Here is a 25,567-nt window from a genome sequence, read left to right as displayed (position 1 = left end):
AAATTATGAACTCGAGTAGGAAGAACACTGGGTTACAAAATGTTCTTGCTTCATTCATTTTGCCAGTTACAATTTTAGTTTTAATTATTTATGACACTCCATAATGTAGTAGTTAACTTACAGTAGCATATTTTGGTACAGTATTAAAATTAGTGACATGAGAATTATTGCAACACTTGCTGTTTACCATTTGCTGAGTAATATACACATTAATTATGCATATATTAGAATGGCTTTAAAGTATGTGTAGCCTCAGCTGGAGGGTTAAGGTGGTTTAGACTTGTTTGTTCTTCATATAGTTAAAAATAGTGTCCTCTAAGACCTGATCCTAAAGTAGTACATGAAATCAGTGCCTATTCATGGAAGGAGGCTTCTGGCAATATGAAAATGCTTTCACTCTTTGTAGGGCCAGGCCTCATCAAGAAGACATTGCAGAGCATTTCAGTGTTTTAAGGGCAACATTCTTTATATATAAGGTAATTTTATTCCTATTTCTTTTTAGATTAAAGTGTCCAACTAGCTTTCCTTCTCAGTCCTGTACAAGCTGCTGCAGAATCTGTTTAATCCCTGCTGCTGTTTATGGGAACACAGGTGTAGGGGTGGAAAGGTGCAGTCTTTGGGCACAGGAAACATGACTTTGAGAAAACAAAATGCTGTCAGTTTCACAAGGAAAACAGACTTGAAAATAAAGCAAATATTTTTTCACACTTGTTAAAGTTTTATCACTCAGTTGTGCTATTTCTAGTAGTTGTAGACATAACATTTTGCAGAAAGAAATTTGACAGATCTGTTCAGCTGGCAGTGCTAAGTTTCCCTGTACTGATACCACATCTTGCCAGCAATCCTGTCCTGTCATGGGAATAGTGTTCGGTTACCTACAAGACAACTGGCTGCCTTCATTATGTAAAATTATCATTTTTTGGAGCCAGAGATAAGACATGCCCAACTAGACCTGGAATTAAAACAACCCAACACGTCCATTCTGGTTTGGTGAAAAGGTGGCTCATGTTCTTAGAGCAAAGCAATTATATTCTCTGTAATGTCACAGGTTCTGCTATGTAGTGGTAATAGATGTCGAGCATCAAAAAACCCACAACAAACCAAACCAAACCAAACCAAACCAAACCAAACCAAACCAAACCAAACCAAATCAAACACAACTGAGGATACTCTGCCTAGCAAGTGTCCTACCTTACTCCCTCTTTTGCTTCTTTTAGCCCCTGGCTAAGGGTACTGCTTCTGAAACAAGGGTGATTCAGCTCCTCGAGCTCTACCCAAACTGAGGGTTTTGTTTTCCTGCTCACCCATAATCTGTGCCTCCTTTCTGTCCCTGCAACAGAACCTGAGGCCCTCTGCCCTTGGAATCAAGCCCCTTACCCCTGCAAGCCCAGTGCCCATCATGGGCATGGCGCTTCCCCAAGAATACTTGGGAGAGACACAAAATGCATTTGCTGGAGTTTCCATGGAATCCATGTCCAGGTAACATTTGGCCCATGGTGTTAGATGACACCAACTTGCAAATAATTTTGCTTCTAAGCATAAAGGCTTGGGGAAATCAAAAATGTTTTTGTTAAGGAGAAATCTGCAACACTTATTTGAGCAAACTGTTCAACATAAAGTTAGGCAGGACTTGGTCAATCCAAGTTGGCAGATGCAGAGTCCTTCAGTGGCTATTGTTTTCTATATTTCTTTAAGAATTGTGTGTGTATGTGTATTGCAGAAAGGCAGAAAAAACACTGAAGGAATTACTGGTTTTTTTTCTTTTAATTTGCTCATAAGGAAATGGAAAGTAAGGAAATCTCACCAGGAGGAACACCCACACGCAGGTACCAAATGCCTGCGTGTACCTACATTCAGTTGGTGCAAAGAAGCTGAATTTAAAATGTGCTAGAGAACAAAGTAGGACCAGCTGGAGGATTTCCTGCTGGAGAAAGGAAAAGCCTGCGGAGGCAGTGGGTCGGAATGCTGAACAGTGACACATTCCTGATGGCTGTAAATAGTGTATCTGGGAGGAGGGGAATGGGAATATCTTGATTTGGTGATTTGGATTAGTGAACTCTTCCAGTTAATGATGGCTTTTTCATTTAGCATTCAAAATGTTTGTGGCATTTATATTTCTTTATGTATATTAAAAATATACACGTACACATACACGTACACATACACATACACGTACACATACACATACACATACACATACACATACACATACACATACACGTACACATACACATACACATACACATACACATACACATACACGTACACATACACATACACGTACACATACACATACACGTACACATACACGTACACGTACACATACACGTACACATACACATACACATACACATACACATACACATACACATAATTTGGGCAGAGGTTCAGTAATTATTCATTATAAGAGACTCCAGAAGTACAGTGTGTCTGTCTCTTGAGCACAAGGAAGCAGCAGAAGGTTCAGAAAAGGGTGTCAGGGTGGCCCTGGGCCAGGTGCCTCATGGCTGTGCAGGGTGTCAGTGTTTGGCCTGAGCAAGGCTCTGGTTGTTGAGCACCAGGGCTGCTGCTGCAGGGATGGGAGATGGGGCTGTGGCTGCCCATGGCCTCTCCCCACGAAGCTGGGAATGGATGCTGGGAGGGAGAGGAGGCCTTGGGGAAACCATCAGGGCCATTCCAATAACTGGGCTGGAGGAGGCAAAGGCAGCTGCAAAGGCTTTGGACAGGAGCCAGCAGGAACGTGTGTGCCAGTGCTGCCACTTCTCCTTCTGTGTTGGCCTTGCCTGTCCTCCCACGGCAGCACTGGAGCCCGGGGATGAGAGGCTGGAAAGTCACGGGGAGCAGACCCGTGGCACCTGCGGCTCCTGCCTTCTGTCACCGCTGCCTTTCCTGCAGTGGTGACGATGGCAGATGGCATTTGCTCCATGAAACACCTTGTGGATTTGAATGTTTCACAGACTTTTAAAGTTGCTAGTATTACAGTTACCTATTACAGTTACCAGAGACTAATAAAGAAAGCTTGTTGGAGTCAAGTAAAAACACATTTAATTCAGTACTTCTCTTGCAGTCTCAATCTCATCATACCTCTAATTTTAACTGTAGGCTGAATCATTTTCATCCTACTGCTTTAAAAACAGGCTTGTTCTGCTATGTTTGGGAAGTACAATGCTTTTTTCTCTCTCTTAGTCAGATCTGTCCTGCCAAGCTTCTATAACTCAGTGCTCTTGGATATAAAAATAACATACAGCCAAGGATGATCTGCAGTTAGTTTTATTACTGTAAGCAAAATTGAAACATAAAGGATGCCAGCATACATTATGCAGATTGATTTATAAAAATAAATTAAATGGGAAGTATTAGTCCCAGTGAAATATTTCACCTTGTTCTGACATAATTCATTGAGGCAGACTTTGCATTTTGTGTGCAGTACTATTGTTCCACAGTACTTCTCTCTGGGTTTTGTTCCTCTGTGGCTTGCTGGTTCCTCATCTGCCAAACCTTCTGCTGGAGCTGTCGTGGTTAATGTTCGTCTAATTAAAACACCATCTTATTCCCTGTTTTTAAAACTACCTGTTTTGTTTTTCACAAGTCCGGATAGTTCTGTTTGAGATAGACTCTTGGCATGACAAATACAGGTGGGATAGTTGTAGCCTGGCAGTGCTGTAAACCACAGAGACAGCTGTGAGGTGAAGCCTACCTGAAGCAGGTAGGGCTATTCCAAACACTGCATGTGCAACACCCTTGTACTTGGGAGAGAGAGCAGAAACACAAGGGAAACACCACGGTATGTGTGTGATTGTAGAGCATCAGACATTGCTCCCCTGGGTCCATAGCTCAGGATGAGCATGGCAAGACTAGAAAAACACTGAAAGTGGCACGAATCCATGATTGAGCAAGCTTGCTTTGTTTATGTGCAAGATCTGGTTGTGAATCTGGGTTGATCTGATTTTGCATTTAGAGTTTGGCTTCTTCACATGAATTTGAATTGTAAAGCAGTGACTGATACTAATTTTTACCTTGAGTTAATTTGAATCTGCATCTCGGCAACAGTTTGGGTCCTTGGACAGCACAGGAGACACTGTAGACTTCTGTAACAGAAGTGTATAGAAATGCATTACACCACTGATGTAGAGTTGTTTCGCCTCTCAGTGTGGAGAAGGTCCCAGTGCTGCCATTCCTCCTGGCAGCAGAGCCCTCCTGCCCTGCCACAGGGCACATCCTGCCCTGCCATGGGGCTGTGCTGGCACGGAGAGGCTGTTGGAAGAGGGAAGAGGAGCCCTGGGGCTCTGCCGTGCAGTGGGATGTTCCTCCCAGGCTGGCACGTGGTCCACTTGCTAATGTCATGTGTGGACTTTGCCCCATAACATCTTTACTTGTGAAGCTTTGCTTTATTTCCACTGTCAAAACAGCAGAACAGATCTCTGCTCGCTCTCAAGTGTGAGTCAGTTTGCACAACCCCAAAGCTCCAGTTTGCCAGGCTAGTTCTGGAGAGCCTCTGTAATAGTCCCTGCTTAGGGAGACAGGCCAGCAGTTGTCAGCCATGTGAGTGGGAACAATTGATGCTTTACATAAGAAAAGATAACTTGATTTTAGTTAGCTTTGTCTATCTATTTTCTACCTTTGAGTAGTTTCAACCACAGTTTGCTAGTCTGCTAGGTCAAAGTAAAGCACCTTTCAGTCAGCTGCTTGCTCTGATCAGCCTGGCACCTGCAGGACCAACAGCAGCGATCTCTGGTGATTATTTGTGCTTCCAGAGGCTGTGGGTTCTCCCCAAAGACCAGCCCTGTGGGATGGTGTCGTGGAAGGACACAAAGTATTGAGGGTTCCCCGGATAATCAGACACACAGCTACTTTTCATGAGGCAAAAGCCTTTATTGAGGGGTCTTGTCAACCCTTTTAAAAGCTTCTCCCAACAGGTCACCCTGATTGGTAGAAGGAATAACACCCATCTCGTCCCACTGGTGGGATAAGAGAGAAGAACACGCTCAGAACATCTGTGCCTTGTTTGGGAAAGTAATTCCTTATTTACACAAACAATCTTTGAGTGAGAATGGTTCTCAACACTTTCCTATGGGAATAGTCAGCATCTGAGAGCGTGAATATTCTCTCAGGTTCAGAAAATCACGACTACAGGACGGAGCACTGGACAAACACAGAGCATCCATGTGGGTGCTTTGCAGACACCAGGAGGTGTCTGTGCATGGGTGTTTTGTTCCCCGAGTGAGTGCAGGGCTGCGCTGATCAGACTTGTCCTGCAGTAGCAGCATTATCTGGTTGTGCCTTTCTGTCATCAACAAGCAGGTGGTGGCCACAGAAACAAGCTGTGATTCACTGCCAGCTCCCTAAAAGCTGCCACCTGAAAAGCTCATTTTGTATTTGTAGACATAGACTTATCTGCTGTTCAAAAGAAACCTGTGCACAAATGTATCCCCACCCAACTAGGCGGGCACGAGTCTGTGTTCATTGTCTGCCCTGTTGCATCCCGTAGTGTCCACGGAGCATTAACAGCTCTTGCAAACAGACGGTGGTGGAGCACAGAGCAGCACTGACTGATGTCGCTGGTCAGGTGCTTCTGAAGGACAATGTGGTTTTCAGTGTTTGGAATACACTTAAAAGCTTACTTAAAAGGAGATCTTCACCTGAATTCCTCCACAGCTTCAGCACAACAGTAGAAACAGTTTTAGTAGAAGCACCTCTTTCGATATTGAAAATAAATTTATTAAGAAAAATGTAGACTGAAATGAAGGAACACTTAAAAATATTAAAAAGCAAACAAAGTGACTAGTGTATGTCAGAGCAGGGCTTCAAACAGGTGGTCCCTTTGTGCACCACCTCATTTGGGGTGAGGTACAGAGTTGATTCAAATTGAGTTAATCCTGTAACTGATTTGTCAGAGAGGTTGTCCAATTCCAGGGTGTTGGGTGACTGGTCAAGGGGTGAGCTGTGGCTGTTCAGGGACAGAGGGGAGAGTGAGTCACTGACACTTGCTTGTCTGGGATTAATGAGGTAAATGGAGAGCAAATGCAAGTGATTATTGGCATTCAAAAGCAGCTAAACTGGTGACTTGGAAAGTGCCAGTTTGCATCTTTGCCTTCTGAAGGGGTTTGTTCTCTTATCTGTAAAATGATAATGACAGGCCCTGCTCAGCAGCCTTGCAATGCCATGTGTTGGCAGCCGTGGCTACTGTCGCTGTTTGAAGTGACTTGTCGCTGTTGCTTTCCTTGGAATTGCAGTATTTCTGCTCAGCAAAGGTACAGCTAACCTAGAAGTAAAGGAGTGAGAACAGCAGGTGTGAGATTATGTGGTGCACAGGAAGAGGAGGCAGCTGCAATAAGCATGCAGTGACATGTTGAGGTGGAGCTGTGAATCCTGGCTGCAGGATGCACTCTGAGATCTGCCTGGGCTTTGGAACTGTATGTGGCAATCAGACGGGAGCGTGTCTCTGCTGCTGTGGCTGGCAGCGTTTTGAAATCAGCTTTGACACAGACATACATAACTGATGACAGTGGTCTTGTGAATGTAGATACAAAACAACCCCAGAACACAGCAGGTGGTGACTGGTTTCCTCTCCGTGGAAACTCCCATTTATTGCAGTAAAGGCTGAGGCCTGTGTTCCAGGCAGAGCAGTCTTACAGACCCATAGAATTGTTTAGGTTGGAAAAAATTTCTAGGATTAAATAGTCACTTTTCAGGTGTGATCTGCGGTGTGTCCTTATCCTGAAGCATGGACATGGGGTGTAAGAAGTGCAAATATGAGCCTTCTGTTCCAGAGGAATGAAATCCTGCTGTGGTCAGAGCTGATGGCTTCCTGAAGTCACCCAGAGCAGGATCTTGGCTTTGGGCAGCAGCCGAGGCAATCCTGTGCAGCCGGACAGGAACTGAGAGTGTGGCTGTTGTTAGCCTGGGGGGAGCAGGGCAGGACTGGCCTCTGCAGCAGCCCCAGTGCCCCTGGCCACAGCTACCCCGGGATGCTGCACGGAGCGAGACCCCGGCAGCTCCCGGAGCTTCCCCCGGAGCTTCCCCCGGAGCTTCCCCCGGAGCTTCCCCCCGGAGCTTCCCCCGGAGCTTCCCCCGGAGCTTCCCCCGGAGCTTCCCCCGGAGCTTCCCCCCGGAGCTTCCCCCGGAGCTTCCCCCCGGAGCTTCCCCCGGAGCTTCCCCCCGGAGCCTCCCCCGGAGCTTCCCCCGGAGCTTCCTCCCGGAGCTTCCCCCGGAGCTTCCCCCCAGAGCCTGCTGCGAGCCCGGGGCAGAGACTGGGGCCAGGCAGGGTGTGCTGGTGAGTGCTGGGGTGTGTGCTGAATGAGTGTGTGTGTGCTGAATGAGTGTGTGTGTGTGTGTGTGTGTGTCTGTGTGTGTGTGTGTGTCTGTGTCTGTGTCTGTGTGTGTGCTGAATGAGTGTGTGTGTGTGTGTGTGTGTGTGCTGAATGAGTGTGTGTGTGTGTGTGTGTGTGTGCTGAATGAGTGTGTGTGTGTGTGTGTGTGTGTGCTGAATGAGTGTGTGTGTGTGTGTGTGTGTGTGCTGAATGAGTGTGTGTGTGTACCTGGCTGTGTGTGTGTGACTATGCCCGGTGTGTGTGTGTCAGTGCCTGGCTATGTGTGTGTCTGGCTGTGTGTGTGCAGGATGAGTGTCTGGCTGTGTGTGTGTTCCTGGCTGTGTGTGTGTGTGTGTCTGGCTGTGTGTGTCAGTGTCTGGCTGTGTGTGTGTTCCTGGCTGTGTGTGTGCAGGATGAGCTGTGTGTGTCAGTGTCTGGCTGTGTGTGTGCTCCTGGCTGTGTGTGTGCCCGGTGTGTGTGTGTGTGAGTTCCTGGCTGTGTGTGTGCAGGATGAGCTGTGTGTGTGTGCAGGATGAGCTGTGTGTGTGTTCCTGGCTGTGTGTGTGCCCGGTGTGTGTGTGTGTCAGTGTCTGGCTGTGTGTCAGTTCCTGGCTGTGTGTGTCAGTGTCTGGCTGTGTGTGTGTGCAGGATGAGCTGTGTGTCAGTGTCTGGCTGTGTGTCAGTTCCTGGTTGTGTGTGTCAGTGTCTGGTTGTGTGTGTTCCTGGCTGTGTGTCAGTTCCTGGTTGTGTGGCACGGCCGGGTGCTCGCAGCGACACTCGCGGTGCCCGGGCAGCCCGGCTGGTCCCCGGCTCGGTGCCACGGTGATCTCCCGGGGCTGTGAGCGGGGGTTTCTCTCCATCTCCCGGGGCTGTGAGCGGGGGTTTCTCTCCATCTCCCGGGGCTGTGAGCGGGGTTTCTCTCCATCTCCCGGGGCTGTGAGCGGGGTTTCTCTCCATCTCCCGGGGCTGTGAGCGGGGGTTTCTCTCCATCTCCCGGGGCTGTGAGCGGGGTTTCTCTCCATCTCCCGGGGCTGTGAGCGGGGTTTCTCTCCATCTCCCGGGGCTGTGAGCGGGGGTTTCTCTCCATCTCCCGGGGCTGTGAGCGGGGTTTCTCTCCATCTCCCCGAGCTGTGAAGGAGGGTTTTCTCTCCATCTCCCGGGGCTGTGAGCGGGGTTTCTCTTGCACCGCAGGGCTGCATCCCGCGCTGTTTCCAGGCGGAGCTGCAGTACCACATCGCCGGTGCCCATCACACAGCTGCGACAGGGGCTGTCTGTAGCTGTGGGAGTGTTCTGTACCAGCTCCAGACCAAACAGGGCTCAGTCTCCTCCTCCCCTCATGCAGGGATGTCGGGAGGATGAATCTCATCAGGTACAGCATCATTCAGACACCTCACAGGCGCTCGATTACAGTAATATCTGCCTCATCCAAAGCTCATCGGGATAAAATAACTAAGGGGATGCTGCTCCTTGTTTTTAGCGCTTTATTTCTCTTTTATTACGTGGGTTAGAGCTTTTGTTCCAAACACAGTCCAAGCTATCTTAGAAATCAGCGATGTGACTGCATCCTCGTGCATCATTTCCTTTCTGTTTCACCCAGTCCGTTCTGTTTCTCTGAGCCTCGTGGCGTTTGCGGCTGTTCCAGCCAGGCTGGAAGCGGATCCGGGCAGCGGCTGAGTCGCTCTCAAGGTCACACGGGGAATCTGCCAAGAACAGCACCCCGACCCTCTCGGCTCTCCCAAGCCCACCCTCAACACTCCAGCCTCCTTTCCTTGGTGAGCATGATCCGATGGGAATGCAGCAGCTCTGCTGGGAGGCTGGCTACCTCTGCCATCCTGCTGCAGCGGAAAGCAGCCAGGCTCAGGCAGCAACAGAGATTGAACATGCCTGTAGCAAAAGTCTAAAGCCCAGAAATTGTATTTAGCAGCTTATCTCATCTACAGATAGCTCATAAAATGTACTGACTGGTTAAAAATAGGTTTTAAAGTTCTTGGCAAACATCTAGGCCTTTTTATTTTTTGTTTTTTGCTGCAGTACAAAAATACCGTTTCAATTATACTTATTGGCTTTTTCTGGTCTTTTTTGAAAAAGGACCAAATTATTGCTGGGTGTTTTTAGCTTTTAATTGTGCCTCGAGTGCTAAACTTACCCCTGCTATTTGTTTGCAATATGTTTAGGGTATGTTTAGACAAATGCAAATGTAAGTGGTTATTCAGTGCCTTTGGCACTCTGAACAGAATGTACGGAACTCCTGGGGCTTGGTACAAAGCCTCAGCCTCCAGCACTAGCGAAGCCTGTGCAGGCAGCAGCTAAAATAGGAGAACTACCTAGGCTTGACAGAAGGGGTTCAGAAGATCTGGGAAGACCGTGAATCATGTGCCTAGCTTTTGTCCTATGGACTGTGTAAACAAAATAAGGGCATTTTTGCCCATGTCCTGTTAGCTGAGGGTGCTCTTGAGGTCTGGGCACACTCAGCCTGTAGCGCTGGGGCCTGTGGAGCCTTTGCAGTGTATGGGTCACCAGCAAGGTTCTTCTGGCGGTACCGGCAGTCAGCATGTTCCTGGAGCACAACGGAGGCTTTCCCTGGACAGATGCCACAGTGCTGGAAGTGAAGCACCAGCACGGTGCCGCTGCCTGCTGTGTGTTCCTTGGCAGCAGCTTGGGATTTTTACAGTTGTTTGCCTGTTACCCGATCTATTTCAAGCTGTGATGGAATGAGGATGGCATTTGATCACAGTACTGCACACAACTGCTTGGCTTTTATAACCCATGTTTTAAATGGGAGGTTTTTCTATGCGTGCTTTTGTCTTCAAATAACTTCAGACTCATAGGTTTAGGCTTGGTGCTCTCTGCTGGCCTCTCTGTGGCTCTTTGACGAGAGAGCTCCCAGGTCTCGCTCCAGAGAGTGCTGTGTTATTGAGGTGAGGAGCCCTCAAAGGAGGAGGGCAGTGATGACTGTAGGGTGCACAGAACAGAGCCTCCATCCTGGGTCTAGGTCTCAGGATGGAAATTAACTCTGACTTTTTATTGGGCTTTATTTATCGTCTCTACAGGCGTGTCTGTGTCTCCTGATCTTGGATTTATTTAGCAGGTGGCATACTCTGTAAAGATTTTAATATCTGGTGCTACAGGATAAATCCCATCATGGATCAGCTGCTAGTGCTGGGTCTAACACTGTTTTTCTGTGTTCGTGTGCTTCTAACAGTGGAATGAGTGGCCTCCATCTACAACAAAATATACACCTAAAATTGGTGCTTCGTTTCACCCCAAGTCTGAGACTTCTGCAAGCAGCCTGTCATGCAAGCCTGGCCCCACACTTTTCAGTGGGTTATGTACATTTGTGGTTGTAGTGAAGTTCAGTTTCATGTCACTTGTTTCAGTGCTGTGGGGAGTGAGGCAGCAGGCTTGCTGCTTCCTGCAAGTGAGTGCAGCCAGGAGATGGATGTTTGCCATCCGGCAGGAAAACCAGGACTGGCATAGCAGGTAGTCAGTCAGTCATGAGAAAAGGTAAAAAAAGCACTTAGTAGAAAGAGGGATGAATTACAGAGATGCAGAGAGGCAGGGATCAGTCATAGATATCTTTTGTCTCCTTACACCATAACCTGAGGAACTCTGGAAAGCAAATGACCAGAGCTGCTGCTTTAGGCTGTCTTTGGGTGAAAGGGAAAACCATGGGACATCTCCGCTTTTTTCTGAGTGTTTTTCAAGGCCCATGTAGATAACTGATATCCATAAAACAAACATACATTGGTTGTCATTTGAAATTAGATTTCTACCCATATATTCTTTTGCTTTTATAAGTTAAGTTTTTATAAATTCTCTGCCTTTTGATTTTATATTTCCAAGCTGCACATACAAATACCAGATTTGGGGCAACTGTGTGCCTCATCCATGTACACAAATATCTGATACCTGTGACACCCCAGGACTGGAGCCCTCTCTCAGCCTTGAAAGGCAGAGCCCAGGGGCTGCCAAACCATTGTGCAGGCTGGTGCTGCATGCGTGAGAGACAATCCCCTTCTGCATGAAGTGAAACATTCACCGTGTATAAAGTAGGTTAGAAGGAAATCTAGAATGGCTGGTGCGTTACAGAATGAATCTAGAATGGTGGTGAGCTACAGTTTGTGCTCTTGGGGCCCCAGGGATGGCTCCTGACTGCAACTGCTCTTTCCCCAGAAAACCTTCACTTGAAGTAAAGAGGCAAATTGTAGCAATTTGGCCCAATGCAAATACACAATGCCTCAAAATCTAACTGTGCAGTCACTAAAGAGAAGGCTGTTTGAGTCAGCTTTTAGTGAGAAGTAGAGAAAGAATTTGATACCTAAAAACACCTAGCTAATGCATTGTCTAATTTTAGAGAGTAGCTCCTCTGCTACAGGTACTATCTGAGGGACAGCTCAGAACCACTGAAGCCAAGGCTAACATCCTGTCTTAACCCGGTTTTACTAAATCAGATTTGGGGCCAGTAAGACCCAATGGGTCTTATTCTTACGTGTACGTTATTGCTGTGTCCTTTCTGTTGATTTCAGGGCTATGAACCTTTCTGCAGCAAGATTTGAAGCAGATTCCAGCTTAGATCAAAATCTCTAGGATTCACTTGTGATTTCTGGTAAGGCTTCTTTACGGTATTCCTGATTACCTTTTTCAAGTCATAAGGTTTTATTGTGTCTGAAATGCAATAGGAATTTTCTGCTGACCTTTCAAAAACTTGTTACACTTCAGTGCCTTTTGCTTGTGATTTCCAAAACAACCTGTGACCTGTAAAAGCAATTCTTCACAAAGCTTTGGATGTGTTTTCCAGCACTTCCTGAGGGTGTCCCTGATCCAAGCTCTGCTTTGGTGTGAATGCACAAGAAGCTGAGAGACTGATTGCTTTCTACAGCTCACCTCCATTTTTCCTCTTGTGTTTAGGGCCATAAAGCAGAAAAGTAATTGAAAAATGGGAGCTGAAGACAGTGCTGTGTAGATACTTGTGAGAGCTAGTTGCCCTTCTTCTTCCTTGCCTCTTTACTCAGTTGTTACATGTTTGGATTGAAAGTGGAGGATTTTTTTCTGACTGAGTCAGACAGGCTGGCTGACAGCTGGTGGCCACAACTGGTCCAAGGGCTTCTGGCCCTGGACAGGCCACTTGTCCTGTGGTCCTTGCAGCAGCTGGCTCTGGATGACCAGCTTGCTTTACTTAGAAGGCTGATCCATCCATGGGCTGTGGCACCATAAAATGAGCAGCTGAGTGCTTTGGAGACTGAAAAGCATAACAGAGGGTTGAGTTGTGTTGCATTTGGAGCCTGTGGAAGGCAAAAGTATCACTCTGGCATTCTTCACTCATGTGGGCCCAGCATGGAGTGTGGCGAGTTGCAAAGCGTGATGAGAGCCCACAGTGTTTGTGCTGATAACAGAGGCTGAAATGTTTCCTGTCATGGAAAAGATGAACAAGCCAGTTCCACGTCAGCTTTCTTTCCTGAGACTTGTGAGTCCTGTCAGTGTTGCTGCTATTCCAATTCATGAGCTGCTGCCCTGTGTGGTGTTAACACCATCACTATTCATGGTCCAGTGTCACCTTCCCAGAATGGATGGAGTAAGGGAGCATGAGCCTCCCAGTGCTCCCTCCTGTCTCCTGCCCTTCACCATCTGCTCTGCTGTGAACTGCTTGGGATCTACCATGGGCAGGAGAGACCAAGGTGGCAGCAGAAGAAGAGAGCATAAAGGGACCAAAGAGAGAGGAAATGCACAAGCTACAGGTAGAGAAGGCCAGGATGCCATCCTTGGTGCCAAAAATCTTTATTTTGGCCATGGTCAGCACCCTGTGCTGAGGAAACCACAGGCCTCCAGAAATGATCCCTGTTATACCTAGCTACAGTAATCCATAGCTTGAGCAAGGAAAAAGCTATCCCTTCCTCCTGATGGGTGGAAGAACCTGGCCAGTCCTGAAGATATCCATGTCAGGTGTGTCCCCTGTAGTCAGTGCTGCAGGAGTCAAACTCCTGCTCTGGCAAGCTCAAAGGAACATTATCAAAAAGCCAACAAAAAGCTCACCTGATGTAGCTCTGGGCTTTTGGAAGCTCATGTTCCCAATCAGACATGATGTAAAAGCCTTATTCTACAGGCAGATGATGCAGTACCAATGAGTGAAGTCTCTGAAGGGATGAAATTGTCAGCTAAACTCTACTGCTGGAGGCCTTGCACACATGGAAGACAGCAGTTATATTTTCTGGGAAAACCAATAGGTGCAGGCCCATCCCTCTGACCAAGAAGCACTGAAACCTTAAGTAGGAGAACCTGCAGATTCTTTCTGAGGTTTTATTTTCTTGCTACAATTGCAGGCAAAGATGATTAGATTTTTCTGATGCATACACCTACAGTGGAGAGCCCTGTGTGCATTTGCCATTGCTATGAGCAATCAGTATCAGAGTTGACTGAACAGCAGCTTGTGTGGATGCACCAGGTGTTTTATGCATGAACTTGGAGAATAAGATACTGATTGATCCTAAGACTTTTTTTTCCAGACAAGTGTTCTGAAAGGGGCAGCTGGGACAGAAATCTACTTGGGTGGATCTGAGACACTTGGGTCTCTTTTACTGTCAAAGAGAGATGGCCTAATTAACCATGTAGTTATTGCCAGCACTGATGGTACATCTCTTGAGCCAACAAATACCCCTTGCAGTGGATGTCAGTGGGTACAGAACCAGGCTGCCAAGAAACTTCTTGGAATTTCCTTTCCTTTTTCTTCCTTGGGAGCAGGATCTTCTCCCAGCCACCCTTAGCCAGCCTGAGCTGCTCTTCTATAGAGTGGTGGATACCTCGTGCATGGTTGCTCTGTTTCCTCTTGGTTTGCCCTGTGCTATCCAGCTTGCTCAGCAGTGATGCAGATTTCTACAGCCTGGTACCTTGAAAGTCTTTTCAAATACAAGGCAGGTACTTCAGGAAGAGAAGCAGTGATTCAGTGCTAAAGCTGTCCGTTCTTTCTACTCAAGCTTGTCCTTGTGTGTGTTTGGACACTCATGTATATCTCCTCTCCAGCATTTTATGTCCCTCTTCTCTTTAGTGCTTTATCTCCTTCTGCTCTTTAACTCTTGTCAGCTCTCTGTACTACAGAGGGGAGTGCTGTGAATCAGCCACCTCTGGCACCCCCAGGAGCACTGTGCACGTGGTGATGGATGTTTCATGTGAGTGTGCTTCTCCTCCCACAGCTGTATCATACATCTGTGTTCTTGCTGCTGGCTCCTGTAGCACGTTCCCTGCTTTGGTCTTCCCATCCCTGCCTGGGCTCTTCTGCAGGCAGCTGCTGGTGAGTAGCATTAAAGGGTGAATACCTTGTGCAAGCTCCATCCCCACCTCTCTGGAAATTGTTCTCTGTCTCTGATTGTGAGTGATAATCTGCATGTTTGGTTCGTCTCCCACTTCCTAGCTCTGATTCTCCTCCCATTCCTAAGCAGTGTGGCTCTGCTGCACACAAGAAACTTATCCCATGGCCAGGCTGGAGTAAGCCAGGAACAGTCATCCCCAGCACTTTACACTCCTCACAGATACCTGAAGGAAGCAGTGAAAGTGGCTGGTGTCCTGTTCAAATGCAGGTGTGTGACAAACGAGCCAGTTGCCCGTGTTTTTGTGAAGTGAATAAGGCAGGTGTCTGCAGACAGGCAGGGTTCTACTGAGGGACCTTTCTCTGTGCATGGCTGCTCCAGTTTGTTCCCAGTACCACATTGCTGCTCGTGGGCTTCTGCCCTTGGCCTGTGGTGAGAGAGGATGAGCAGCTGGCAGGAAGAGCAAGAATGTGCTACTTAAACATGGGTTGCTGATGGCTGTGGTCCCAGTCTCCAGATGTGTGGCTGCTCTGGGATGCTGGGACCTCCCTCTGTGCTGTGCTAGACAATGCCATTATTAGCTTAGTGGCAGCTTTCCAGATGCCAACACTCGTGACTGCAGGACTGTTTAATTTTCACTACTCTGAAGGATTTAATTTTTCTGCAGACAAAGAAGCTGTTAGCTTCTGCTTTGTAAAGATCAAATGCTGAAGTCCTTACCTAGATTTTTACTCAGTTAGGGCTGGGGCTTGGATCCTGTATGAACAGACCACCATATCTAGTCAGCATCAGGGGGCAGGATCAGAGGCAGCATAAGCTCTTGAATTCAGAGAGCAAATCACTTCTAGGCTAATCAGTAGAAACCCCCTTTCTTCAGGGATGGGTGTCTCATCTCCCTTCTACTGTTAATTTCTATTTGGAGAAATGAAAAATCAGCAAAAACTCACATTTTGAAGCTGGACTGTGCAGATGAGATGTGTGGTTGTGAGTGCCTAACTGAAAGTTCTGGCCCCTCTCTAGTATGGAGAGCTGCTGCTGTGAGCAAATCATCCTGTAATTCACTGCTGGGGGCCTCTCTTAAATTATTGAGTGCCAGAATAGATGTATATTGAGTTACCTTGCTGGCAAATATAATCTCCAGCATCTCATGTAACTCTTCAATATTCTCAGTTTTCCTACCTGCATAACATGGTCTTCTTCAAAGAATCTAAAACCAGACAAAATGTGGTTTTATGTATTGTTTGTCTAGCAGTACATGTTTACAGAGAACAACAGGTTGTACACTGTCTTTGAGGATAGCCTTCCCTGGCAGCATGGGTTGCTCTTATTTGCAGTCAGGCCTGCACTTGGGTGTGCAGCAGAAGGAAGCAGAATGTGCACGGTGCATTTTTAAACCAGCCAACCAAAACACAAAAAAAAACCAACCTCCAAAACATTTGTTAGAAAGAGAGAGCAGTCTAAACCAGCACAGCATTATGAGAGGAAAGTCCTGCTTCTCAAACCTGATTTTCTTTTATGACAAAGTAACCCACCTAGCTGATCAAGGGGGGCCACTTGATGTAATCTTTTGAGATTTCAGTAAAGCTTTCAGTACTGTCTCTCATAATATCCTTCTGGACAAACTGTCCATCTCACAGCTGGATAAACATGATGAAGATGGTGAAGGGCCTTGAGGGGAAGCCAGATGAGGGTTGGCTGAGGGTTCAGCCTGGAGGAGACTGAAGGGAGACCTCATCACAGTCTACAGCTTCCTCATGAGGAGAGGAGGAAGGGCAGACAGTGATCTCTCTGTGGTGACAGTGGCAGGACCTGAAGGAATGGCCTGAAGTTGTCAGAGGAGATTTAATATTAAATATTAAATGCAGTGTGTGGCTGGGCACTGGAACAGGATTCCCAGAGGAGCGGTCACAGCATCAGCCCTGACAGAGTTCAAGGAGCATTGGGACAATACCTTCAGGAACATTGTGTGACTCTGCAAGACCAGGAGTTGGATTCAGTGATCCTGGTGGGTCCCTTCCAGCTCAGCATATTCTGTGATTCTGTGGATTTTGTTCTTACTGCTCTGAAATATTCCATTTGTCAGGTGTTGCTGTAGAAGTGGCGTGTCTTCCTGGAGCTGCAGCAGTAGCTGTGGCCCAGTGCTGCATGTCTCCAGAGGCTGCCTGCACCCGTGCAGGCTGCACTGCTGTCACTTGCAGAAGCACTTGGAGGTGGAGGTGGGGAGAGAAAATCAACATACATTTATAATTTTTTCCCAAGTTGCACATAGGTGCCAGTGTTCCCTGATCTCTTCTCTGTCCTGTCACACACAAGCTGCAGGCATCAGAGCTGCAAGCAGTGGCTGAGAAATTAGCCATGGATCCTGACCTCTAGTTCCTGTAAAATCCTCTGGATAATGTAGTCTGCAGTGCTCACAGCCATGATACAACTATTACATATGTTCTTTCTCAGTATGACAAGCAAACCTTGTAGTTCCTTATTTTGCAAAATAAACAAAACTGGTGAATTCCATGTAATCCTGATGACAGTTTACAAAAGAAAGAAACATTACCCAATGCCTAAATGGGAAAAAAAAAAAAAAGGTAACACTCTGGTCAGTCGGATACCTTTGTTAGTCCCAAGTTTCAGTGAATTTCACGAGTGAGGCAGGAGCTGTGAGCCCGAGGTCCCTCCCGTGTGATCCCCAGCTTTGTCCCCTGCAGTGCTGGCAGGTCCTGGCAGGGTCATTGCAGCTGGGAGCGCTGGTGCTGCTGCATCCCAGAACAGGGAGCAGGGCTCCATCTACTGCTGTGTGGGGAGAAGGCAGAAATAACCAGGATGGCATTCCTGCACACGGGAAAGCTACTGCATGTGCTGAACTACATGCACTTTTTGTCATGTGAGGCTGGAGGAAACAGCAGGGGAACAAAGTGACTTGTACACAGAGAGACAGAATTGGAATCAGGATCTGAAACGAACCCTGATTTCCAGTCTGTTTCCCTGACAGGATGAGATTCATGCTCCAGACCATGCTGAACACAAAGAGCTCTTGGAGGGCTGCAGGAACAGGTTCAGGTTCAGGGTAGAGCACAGTTCTGCTTCCTGCTCCATCTGCTGTGTTTCTGGGCTGCCTGTCCTTGTATAGCCAGACTTGTTTCTTCTCCACACACCTACACACAGGCATTTATGTCAGAATGGAGTTCTGCATGAGCCATGGGTCCCCTTGAGCCAGGCTTGGGGACATGGTGAGCGCTGGGAGCCCTGACCCCAGGCCTGTGTGCAGGTTCTGCTGGCAAATTGGGGTCTCAGTACTTTCAGCTGAAGTGCTGCTCTTTGCCTTGCAGATTGAGCTGAACAGTGGGACCAGGTTAGTGTTCTAGGAAGTGTTCTAGGCCAGGTTGGACAGGGCTTGGGGCAGCCTGGGATAGTAGAAGGTGACTCTGCTGATGGTGGGCTTGGCGGACAAAATGGCTTTTAAAGGTCTCTTCCAACACAAACCAATCTGTGATTCTATGCTAAAAACTGAATATTTCCCCCGTCCTTGATCTTTGCAATCACCTGAGTTACCCCTCTGTGCTGGGTGAGATACTGTTTTATATAGCTGGTACTGCCCAGTTTGGATAACTCCTGAAGGATAATGTGTACACAGTCGTTCCAGAGAAAAACAGATTTTAGGATTTCAAATACTAGGAAAAGGTGCTAATTTTTCTTTGCAAGTGATTTGCTGGTAGTGAGAACCCATGGTTATTCAGTGCTTGCAGGGAACATGAGAAGTGTCTGGATTCTTAGGCTTCCACAAAAAGCTTAACTGATAGTTCTGCACTGATGGCAGGAAGAGCTTGAGTTTACATTACTTGACTGGAAGAGCTTGTCTCCAGTTATGTGAACAGATGTTTCAGATTTGAGTTCAGCCTGGCAGGAAAGGGAGATCAATCTAGTCTCCTGCATTTCCCATCTTTTACTTTACAAAAAAAAATAAAATCAGAAGTGAGTTTCTTTTTTTCCTTTTAATTGGGTTTTTCTTTACCGTGAAGCCAAAATGCAAACTCCTGGAAAGGAGGAGAGATTCACTTTTATCCAACCAAGTACGTAAAGCTTTACACCTCTTTGCTCAGCTGCCTTTTATTTATCAGCATTTTCATGTGTGGAGCTGCAATTATCTCTGAAAAAACATCACAAACAGTTAAAGCCCCCAAAACCTCCCCCTCCAAAAACATGGTCTGCTTTCCACATTTTGGTGCATTACACAGGTAGGCAGCCCTTTGTGTAGCAACTCGTGTGCTGCAGCCAGGGGAATGTAAAAAAACCTTCTCCTGACACAGATGTCAACAATTAAACTGTGTGAGGCTTTGCTCACAGAAGTTAGGGAGAAGCCCAGGGAAATCTGAAAAAGCTTTCAAGAGAAAGCACTGAAGATACATGCCAGAAATCGAGGGACAGATTGCAGATGACAAATACACATCTTCACAGACTATCAGGGAAGAATCTGGTTTGGCTCTAGAGCCACGTAGCTGTGCTGGATCAGGCTGAACGTGGCAGTGAAATTATTAAGAAATAATTAAGCCAGGTAAGCATGCCCAGTACTGACTTTCATGGGAGAATTCACCCATATATTCGATGGGCAGATCCCACAGATGGCTGGAAGGTGGAGGACCCTCCGCTCCTGCTGATAACTGCTGTGCAGTTTTTATACCATGCCTGCTGTCTGTAAACCCTGAGCTCCTGTTTGAAGGCAGAAGATAGTGTTGTCACCCCCAGACGGGGACAGGGCAGCAAAATGATCTGTTGGGGCTGGAGAGCAGCAGGTTCATGTAGAATGACATGTTGTAATGTGCCAGTCCTTGGCACATCCCTGTGGGCTTGGAGATCAGGTCTGTCATGAGCAGTGGATAAAAAGAAGTGAGGGAAGCACAGGTCACCCTAGGAGCCACATGGGGAGGCCACGTGCCAGGTAATGTGGGCACAGGCTGCCCCAGCTCATCCCTTGGGCAGAATGGACTCCCGTGTTTGGCTTTAGCCAGTGACCCTGTGCTTGAGCTGCTGGCTAAACCAGGCCTCAGCAGCGCCTCAGAGGCCACGGAACCTTTGGGGCTGCAGGAAGCGGAGCTGAAGGCCTGTGTGCTCTCCTAGGAGCTGTCCCCACACTCAGGACAGCCTGGCCTCGGCTGGGAGCTCTCACAGCAGCACAGGAGGAGCTGCTTTGTTGAGTCCCTTGTTTGCATGGCAGCAGAGTCGGGCTGTGGGCACCACGCACACCCTGGAGCTTTGCTGCTGCTGCAGCAGGGTTTGCAGCTTAGGCCCTCAGCTTCCCAGGGATTTCAGTGCTGTGCAATGTGGGAAGTAGCTCGCCCTTTCCTTGGTCACCCCTTCCTCCCACAAAGTATCTGCTGAATTCTGCCAAATTAATAATTTATTCAACTCTCTCATCCTGCAGCCCGTGATGCATCCCATTAACAGCAGCAGGTTTGAGTAAAGCTGGGAGTTCCCCAGGTCCCAAGAGAAGACTGGAATTGTCCTGGTTGCCTGGGGAGAGCGTGAGGGTGGTGGGAGATGGGGATCTGCAGGGTGCAGTGAGCGGTCTGAAGTTGCACTAAAATAGCTGAACCGTGACATTTTCTCTTGACAGAAGTGGTGAAAGGCCACAGACGCTTCCTTTCTGTGACTCAGAAACTTGCAAATCTTCTTTGATTCACACCTTATAAGTAAAATTAGCCTGTGCCTCACTGCTGCCAAACTCTTTCAAAGCAAAGATACTTGTACAAAGCAGTTCAGCAACACAAATGCAATTCACTTGTGGATCAGATTACTGTTATTTCTGACTGGAAGCAGCACCAGAAATGCTTGCAGGGATTTCCACTTTGCCTTTGGAAAGATATGCATATTGTTGGTAGACAAAAAAGCTGTGGGCTGATGATCCACATATGTTAGGGGACAGGGAGGGGAATGAGCCCCGTGAGGCTTCTACAGTGATGAGTACAAGAGTTCAGCTTTGGCCAAAACGTTCAGTCCCTTTGAAACAGGGATCTTCAGCTGTTGTAATCGGGAATGTTGTGATGTGAGCTGCAATTACTGCTGCTCAGGAGGACATTTCCAGCCCTGGGTCTGAGCTTTCACCCAGCACATGGGTCTCTATGCTGCTTATGCCCTGGCATCCCAGAGAGCTGTCAGACTTATTTCTGCATGTGGGGATTCTTCAGGTGAGACTTAATGAAGGGAAGGATTTTGTTGATTCTTAAGGCAGCAATTGTTTGTGACACTGATGAATGTGATGTTACCTTGAAATATGAACTTACCATCAGCTGGGAGCATCAGTCAAGAAAAGAACTGGCACTTAAAATCCATGCTGTTCACAGTCTATATATTGCAGGCAGCTGTAAGTGAAGCCTCAGCTGCCATGACAATGCTCTGGGGGCAGAGTGGGGCGTGGAGGCTGATGGACACACGATGGCAGCTACAGGGAGGGGTCCCCTCAGATGCCAGCACCAGCCAACGCCTCCAACAGGGTTAACTGCCTGGGACAGCCAAGGGCAGACCTGAGCTGTGGACTCCTAATGCAGAAACTCCTTTGCTCATAATCTGTGGGGCTGACTTTTAGAATAAAGCCAAGAGTGCTCTGATGGTAGTCTGAAATACTGATATAAATGGTGGAAGGAATGGATGTCTGTAGTATAATGCAGAGGTATATAATATCTGTAGTATATATAATACACATGCAGACATTTTTCTTCCTGGCACATCAAGAGTTTTAAACCAAATGAGTACAAGTGCGATTTACTTAAGAAAAAGTTAGGGACATTGCACTGGAAATAAAACTGGTTATATTACTTTACCCCAAAATAATATAATTGATACCTTTGGGTGTCTAGCCTCTCTAAACAGTGGCATGTTTTTGTGGCCATCTTGGCCAGGTTTGTTGTTTCTGCTTGATGAACTGCACACAGAGCAGTGGATCTCCAAGGAATGATTTTTTTTGCCCTTTGGAAATGTGTGTGAAAGGGACAGCAGCATATGGACTTGGCATGCCCCAGGCATGGCTGTGGGAGCCTGGGAACATTTTGTGCCTGCAGCAAGTGTAGGAAGAAGGGAGGAGGAGAGTGGAGCAAGCGACTGCAATGAGCTGTGTGGTGATGGCAGGGATTACCCCTCTTCATCACAGCTGAGGTGAGGAACAGGCCTCGGACCATGCCCCTTCCTTGCCTCGTGGGTCACAGCAGAACTGGGAGATTCTCATGAAGAGCCACAGGCAACATCTGGACCAGAGAGTGCGGATAAAATTGCTGGCCACAGCAAAATCAAGGCAGGTGCTGAAGGAAGGGACAGAAGAGGGGCTGGCTTTGGAAGCTCAGCTCTGTCAGCAGTCAGAGATTTCAGTTGTGAGTGGAGGCAGAAGCGTACCATGGCTTTTTCAAATGTTCTACCATAAGATGCTTTTATGGATCAGAAACTCCAAGTGTTGTACAGAACAATGAGCTAAAAATGAGATCGTAGAGCTCTTGCACAAATTGCAGGTGAGCATACCACAGCCAGAGGAGCACACACAGCACACTTGCACAGAAAGCCTGAAAGAGGCTGCAGGTGGCCATATCCTGCACAGCAAGTCTGCAGCACGCTGCCTGAGGCTGGGCAATTGCTGCTTGCAGCTGTAATGGCCGTGCATTCGCTTTCTCATTATGGATCTTGGAGAACAACCCCCTCAACTTGAAAATAGCATGTATAATAACATGTACAGTTATATACAGTTGGTTTTTCTCTGCCCCAAATGTGTGATGCACCCCTGGGAGATCCAGTGAAAGGTTCATATGCCTTTCGGTAGGTGTTATTGCCCACCTTAATAGATGTTCTGATTCACTTACAAGAAGTACTGATAGAGGCTGGGCCTGTGTCCCACTCTGACACCCTGAGCAGGAGATGCTCTCACTTTTTAATTTTGCTATCTCTCTCTTTTGCTTGAAGCACTGGGGTGGATCAGTGCCAGACATACCTGCAGAGAGGAGGGCGTGACACCGCACCATCACCGCTCACCATTCCTGCTGGATGCTGTCTTGTGTGTGTTCATGTGCTGGTGATTGTTCCCATGCCCTGGCATTGAATATCACGTTCCATTTCTGTGAAATGATGCTGATTTGCAGATAACAATCTCTCCCCAGACCTATGCCTGCCCCAGTAACTGCTGGGAGCCCCACAAGCCCTGGCAGGGGTGCCAGAACTCCCCTGTGTGCCAGGCTACCACAGTGCTTGCTCATGGAGCAGGGAGAAGCATGAATGGGGGCAAATTTTACATTTATTTTAGTCAAGAACATTCAGGGATGTTAATTGCTGAGCTGTCATCAATTTCAGTGACTGCAGAACCCGATTAGCCTCTAAGTTTCATGCTAATACCGTTGTCAGCTCTCTGTACCTCACCTGTGGTACAGAAAAGGTGGAGCAGTTTAGATGTGGCTCCACAGCTGTTTTGTCTGGGTGGTGGCTTCCTAGAATCTGACACGCAGCAGGAAAATTGGGGCAGCATTTGGAAATGGTTTGAAAGGCCCTGGGGTTTTTACACCATTTTTTTTTTATTGTTGTCCCACCGCTGCCACACACACATATGGCTCACATGGGTGCCAGCCCTCATGAGGCACAATTTTCCCTTGGCTGACTCCTCACCTGGAAAAAGATAAGGCTCAACACAGCCCTGTTGGAGCTAACTCACAGATCTGAAGAGGGGAGGCTGCTAATTGCAGGATGCCATAGACATGCACCCTGTACCTGTAAGCAGCGAGGAAGAACCGGAGTGTTCTTCAGGCAGTGGCCAGCTGCAGCTTTCTGGGAGGCACCTGGAAGGATGGTCAGCTCTGTCCCGCTTCTGCTGCATGGTGTGAGTGCAGCCAGGTGCTCTCCTGGACGTGGGTGCTGTGCTCTGTGCACCCCTGCTCTGGGTTGCAGCACTGGGGTCAGCCTGCCCAGATCCATCAACACTGTCAGGGGAGGGAATTCCAACTGTGCCTGCACTTAATGGCATTTTTCTTGCAGTTATTTCTGCACAGCTCTGGTCTCCCCTTGTTTTTCCTCCTGGATCTTGAACTGGTGTAAAAGTGGTGCCTGATAGAAACACCTGGGCACAGTTGGGTTTGGTGCACAGCAGGGAGGTTGGTTCTTTTCTGGAAAATACCAAACACTTATGTGGGAACAAGGGGGAGATGAGTGCCAACATCCGTACCAGGAGCTCAGCACTTCTATCCAGTGGAGCTGTGGCACGGGAAGAATGTCCATAGGATGTAGAAATTGATTTAAACATGTATTTAATGCTGATGAGTGGGCCCACAGCACAGGCTTTCTGACTTGGAAGCCAGTTGCTGAGATGGAGTGGCTGAGCTTTATTTGCAGAGAATTGTTCTCCAGTGGATTTGCAGGTGCAACACAATGACATGTTAACATGTTTGGGCTTCCCTGTTGTGCTCTCAGCCATCCTGGAGGATGACTGGAATGCCATAACGAGTTTTCCACAAAGAAACTCAGTGAAGCTTCAGAAATCTCCACTGGCTCATGCTGCTTCTGAGACATGTCCAAGCTGATGGTCACATATGAATCTTTACAGCTCCTTTTGAAGGTTTGAAGGCTTTGTTTTCTAGCAGAAGAGATTTTCTGGGTGCTATTTGTGCTGGACTGACCTTCAAATAAAACTATTACCAAGACCTGACAACAGAGTAGGTATGGCAGCCCTGTAAAGGAATGGATAATCTCCCATCTTTAAATACACTTTCTATTTATGTTGGCAGTGCACAGGCTTCTGAGGATTTTACCTGCTATCCTAGACTAACACTTCAAAACTTTTCTGCATATCTCTTTCTACTTAAAAACTTCTTAACTGAATAATGTGAATTGGTGGATACATCACTACCTGTTGAAGCTCACAGCTGAAGCATGTTCAAAAGGGAAAGGAAATATTTGGAAAGTATTTTTTTACTATCAATAAGACCTGGGAACTGTATCAGTTGTATTGAGGGGATATACCAGTTGTTCATGCAGCTTAATTTTTCATGGTTAGTTTATTTTTCACGTTTATCAGAATGTTTCAGTTCATACCTCAGACACTCAGTCTCTGCAAGTGTCAGGGTCCCCTGGAGGGGCCAGCAGCTCTGTGTGCCCCCAGTTCAGCTGGCAGACATCTGCCTTCTGTTAGGAGAAACATGATCTTCCTGCTGCGTTGGACCTGTGGAAGGGGGTGGGAACGCTCTGAAACTGCTGCTTAAACTTATTTTGTAACACATAACCCAGGATTTCAGAATAAATAAGCAAAATATACAATGAAATAAGTTGCCTGCATTTTCTCAGAAAAAAAAAGATGAGCATTTTCAAGGAAAAAAATTATCCTTTTCCACACCCTTTTGTAGAAGCTGCTGTGGATGCCAGGTTGGTTGTTACCCCTGGGATTGTCTGCTGGGGACTAGGCCACAGAGGGATGGTGGAGACTGCCTTGGTTTGACCATCTGACTCCAGATCTGGCTTCTGGCTTTCTCTGACACTGCCAGTGCAATCAACAGGGCCTGGCTGGAGTTAATTGAATTAAATGGGACACTTGCCAGGGACACCAGTTATCTCCTGCAGTCATTAGCACAAGAAGGGTGTAAGGATTAGCTCTTGTTTACTGTCTCAGGTGTTAGTGGTACCAGCGACATGTTAAGGTCTTGTCAGCAGCAGCATGTTCTGGAAGAGACAGAAGCCTCTTTAGCTGATATTACCCATATAATTTCTTTTAAATGCAGGTATTCCTCATTGGAATAATTTTATTTTAGTCCTTGCTTCGAATAGTTTAATGAGTTTAATTTCATCTCTCATTTCAGGGGGTCAGCAAAGGTGTAGGACAGGTACACTCACCTGTCTGACTCACAGCACTTCCCAAAGATTCACTCTCCAGCCCTTGGAACCTGCTTTGCCAGCCCGGGGAGCATGGCCATGGTGTGGGGTGAGTGATGCAGAGAAGTCACTGCCTCTGGTGGT

The 25,567-nt window shown here is 47.3% G+C and overlaps 1 long non-coding RNA gene across 4 annotated transcripts in view; it reads left to right on the top strand.

Moving 5' to 3' along the window:
- LOC111933245 (uncharacterized) overlaps nt 1–25,567 on the top strand; it is a 56,581-nt gene that overhangs the window by 12,833 nt on the left and 18,181 nt on the right. For 3 of the 4 annotated variants that reach the window (XR_002866597.2, XR_015274465.1, XR_015274467.1), the window contains exons 1-4: nt 7,227–9,082; nt 11,837–11,916; nt 14,495–14,592; nt 25,411–25,532. This is a non-coding gene — a long non-coding RNA (uncharacterized LOC111933245). Of the gene's footprint in view, nt 1–7,226; nt 9,083–11,836; nt 11,917–14,494; nt 14,593–25,410; nt 25,533–25,567 lie in introns of those variants that run through there. The other variant, XR_015274466.1, reaches the window with a different exon arrangement.

This window comes from Cyanistes caeruleus, chromosome 10, assembly GCF_971803275.1.
Source record: "Cyanistes caeruleus chromosome 10, bCyaCae1.hap1.1, whole genome shotgun sequence".
Taxonomy (NCBI): domain Eukaryota; kingdom Metazoa; phylum Chordata; class Aves; order Passeriformes; family Paridae; genus Cyanistes; species Cyanistes caeruleus.
Note: the sequence above shows the minus strand (reverse complement) of the source record. Positions and strands in the feature narration are given on the sequence as shown.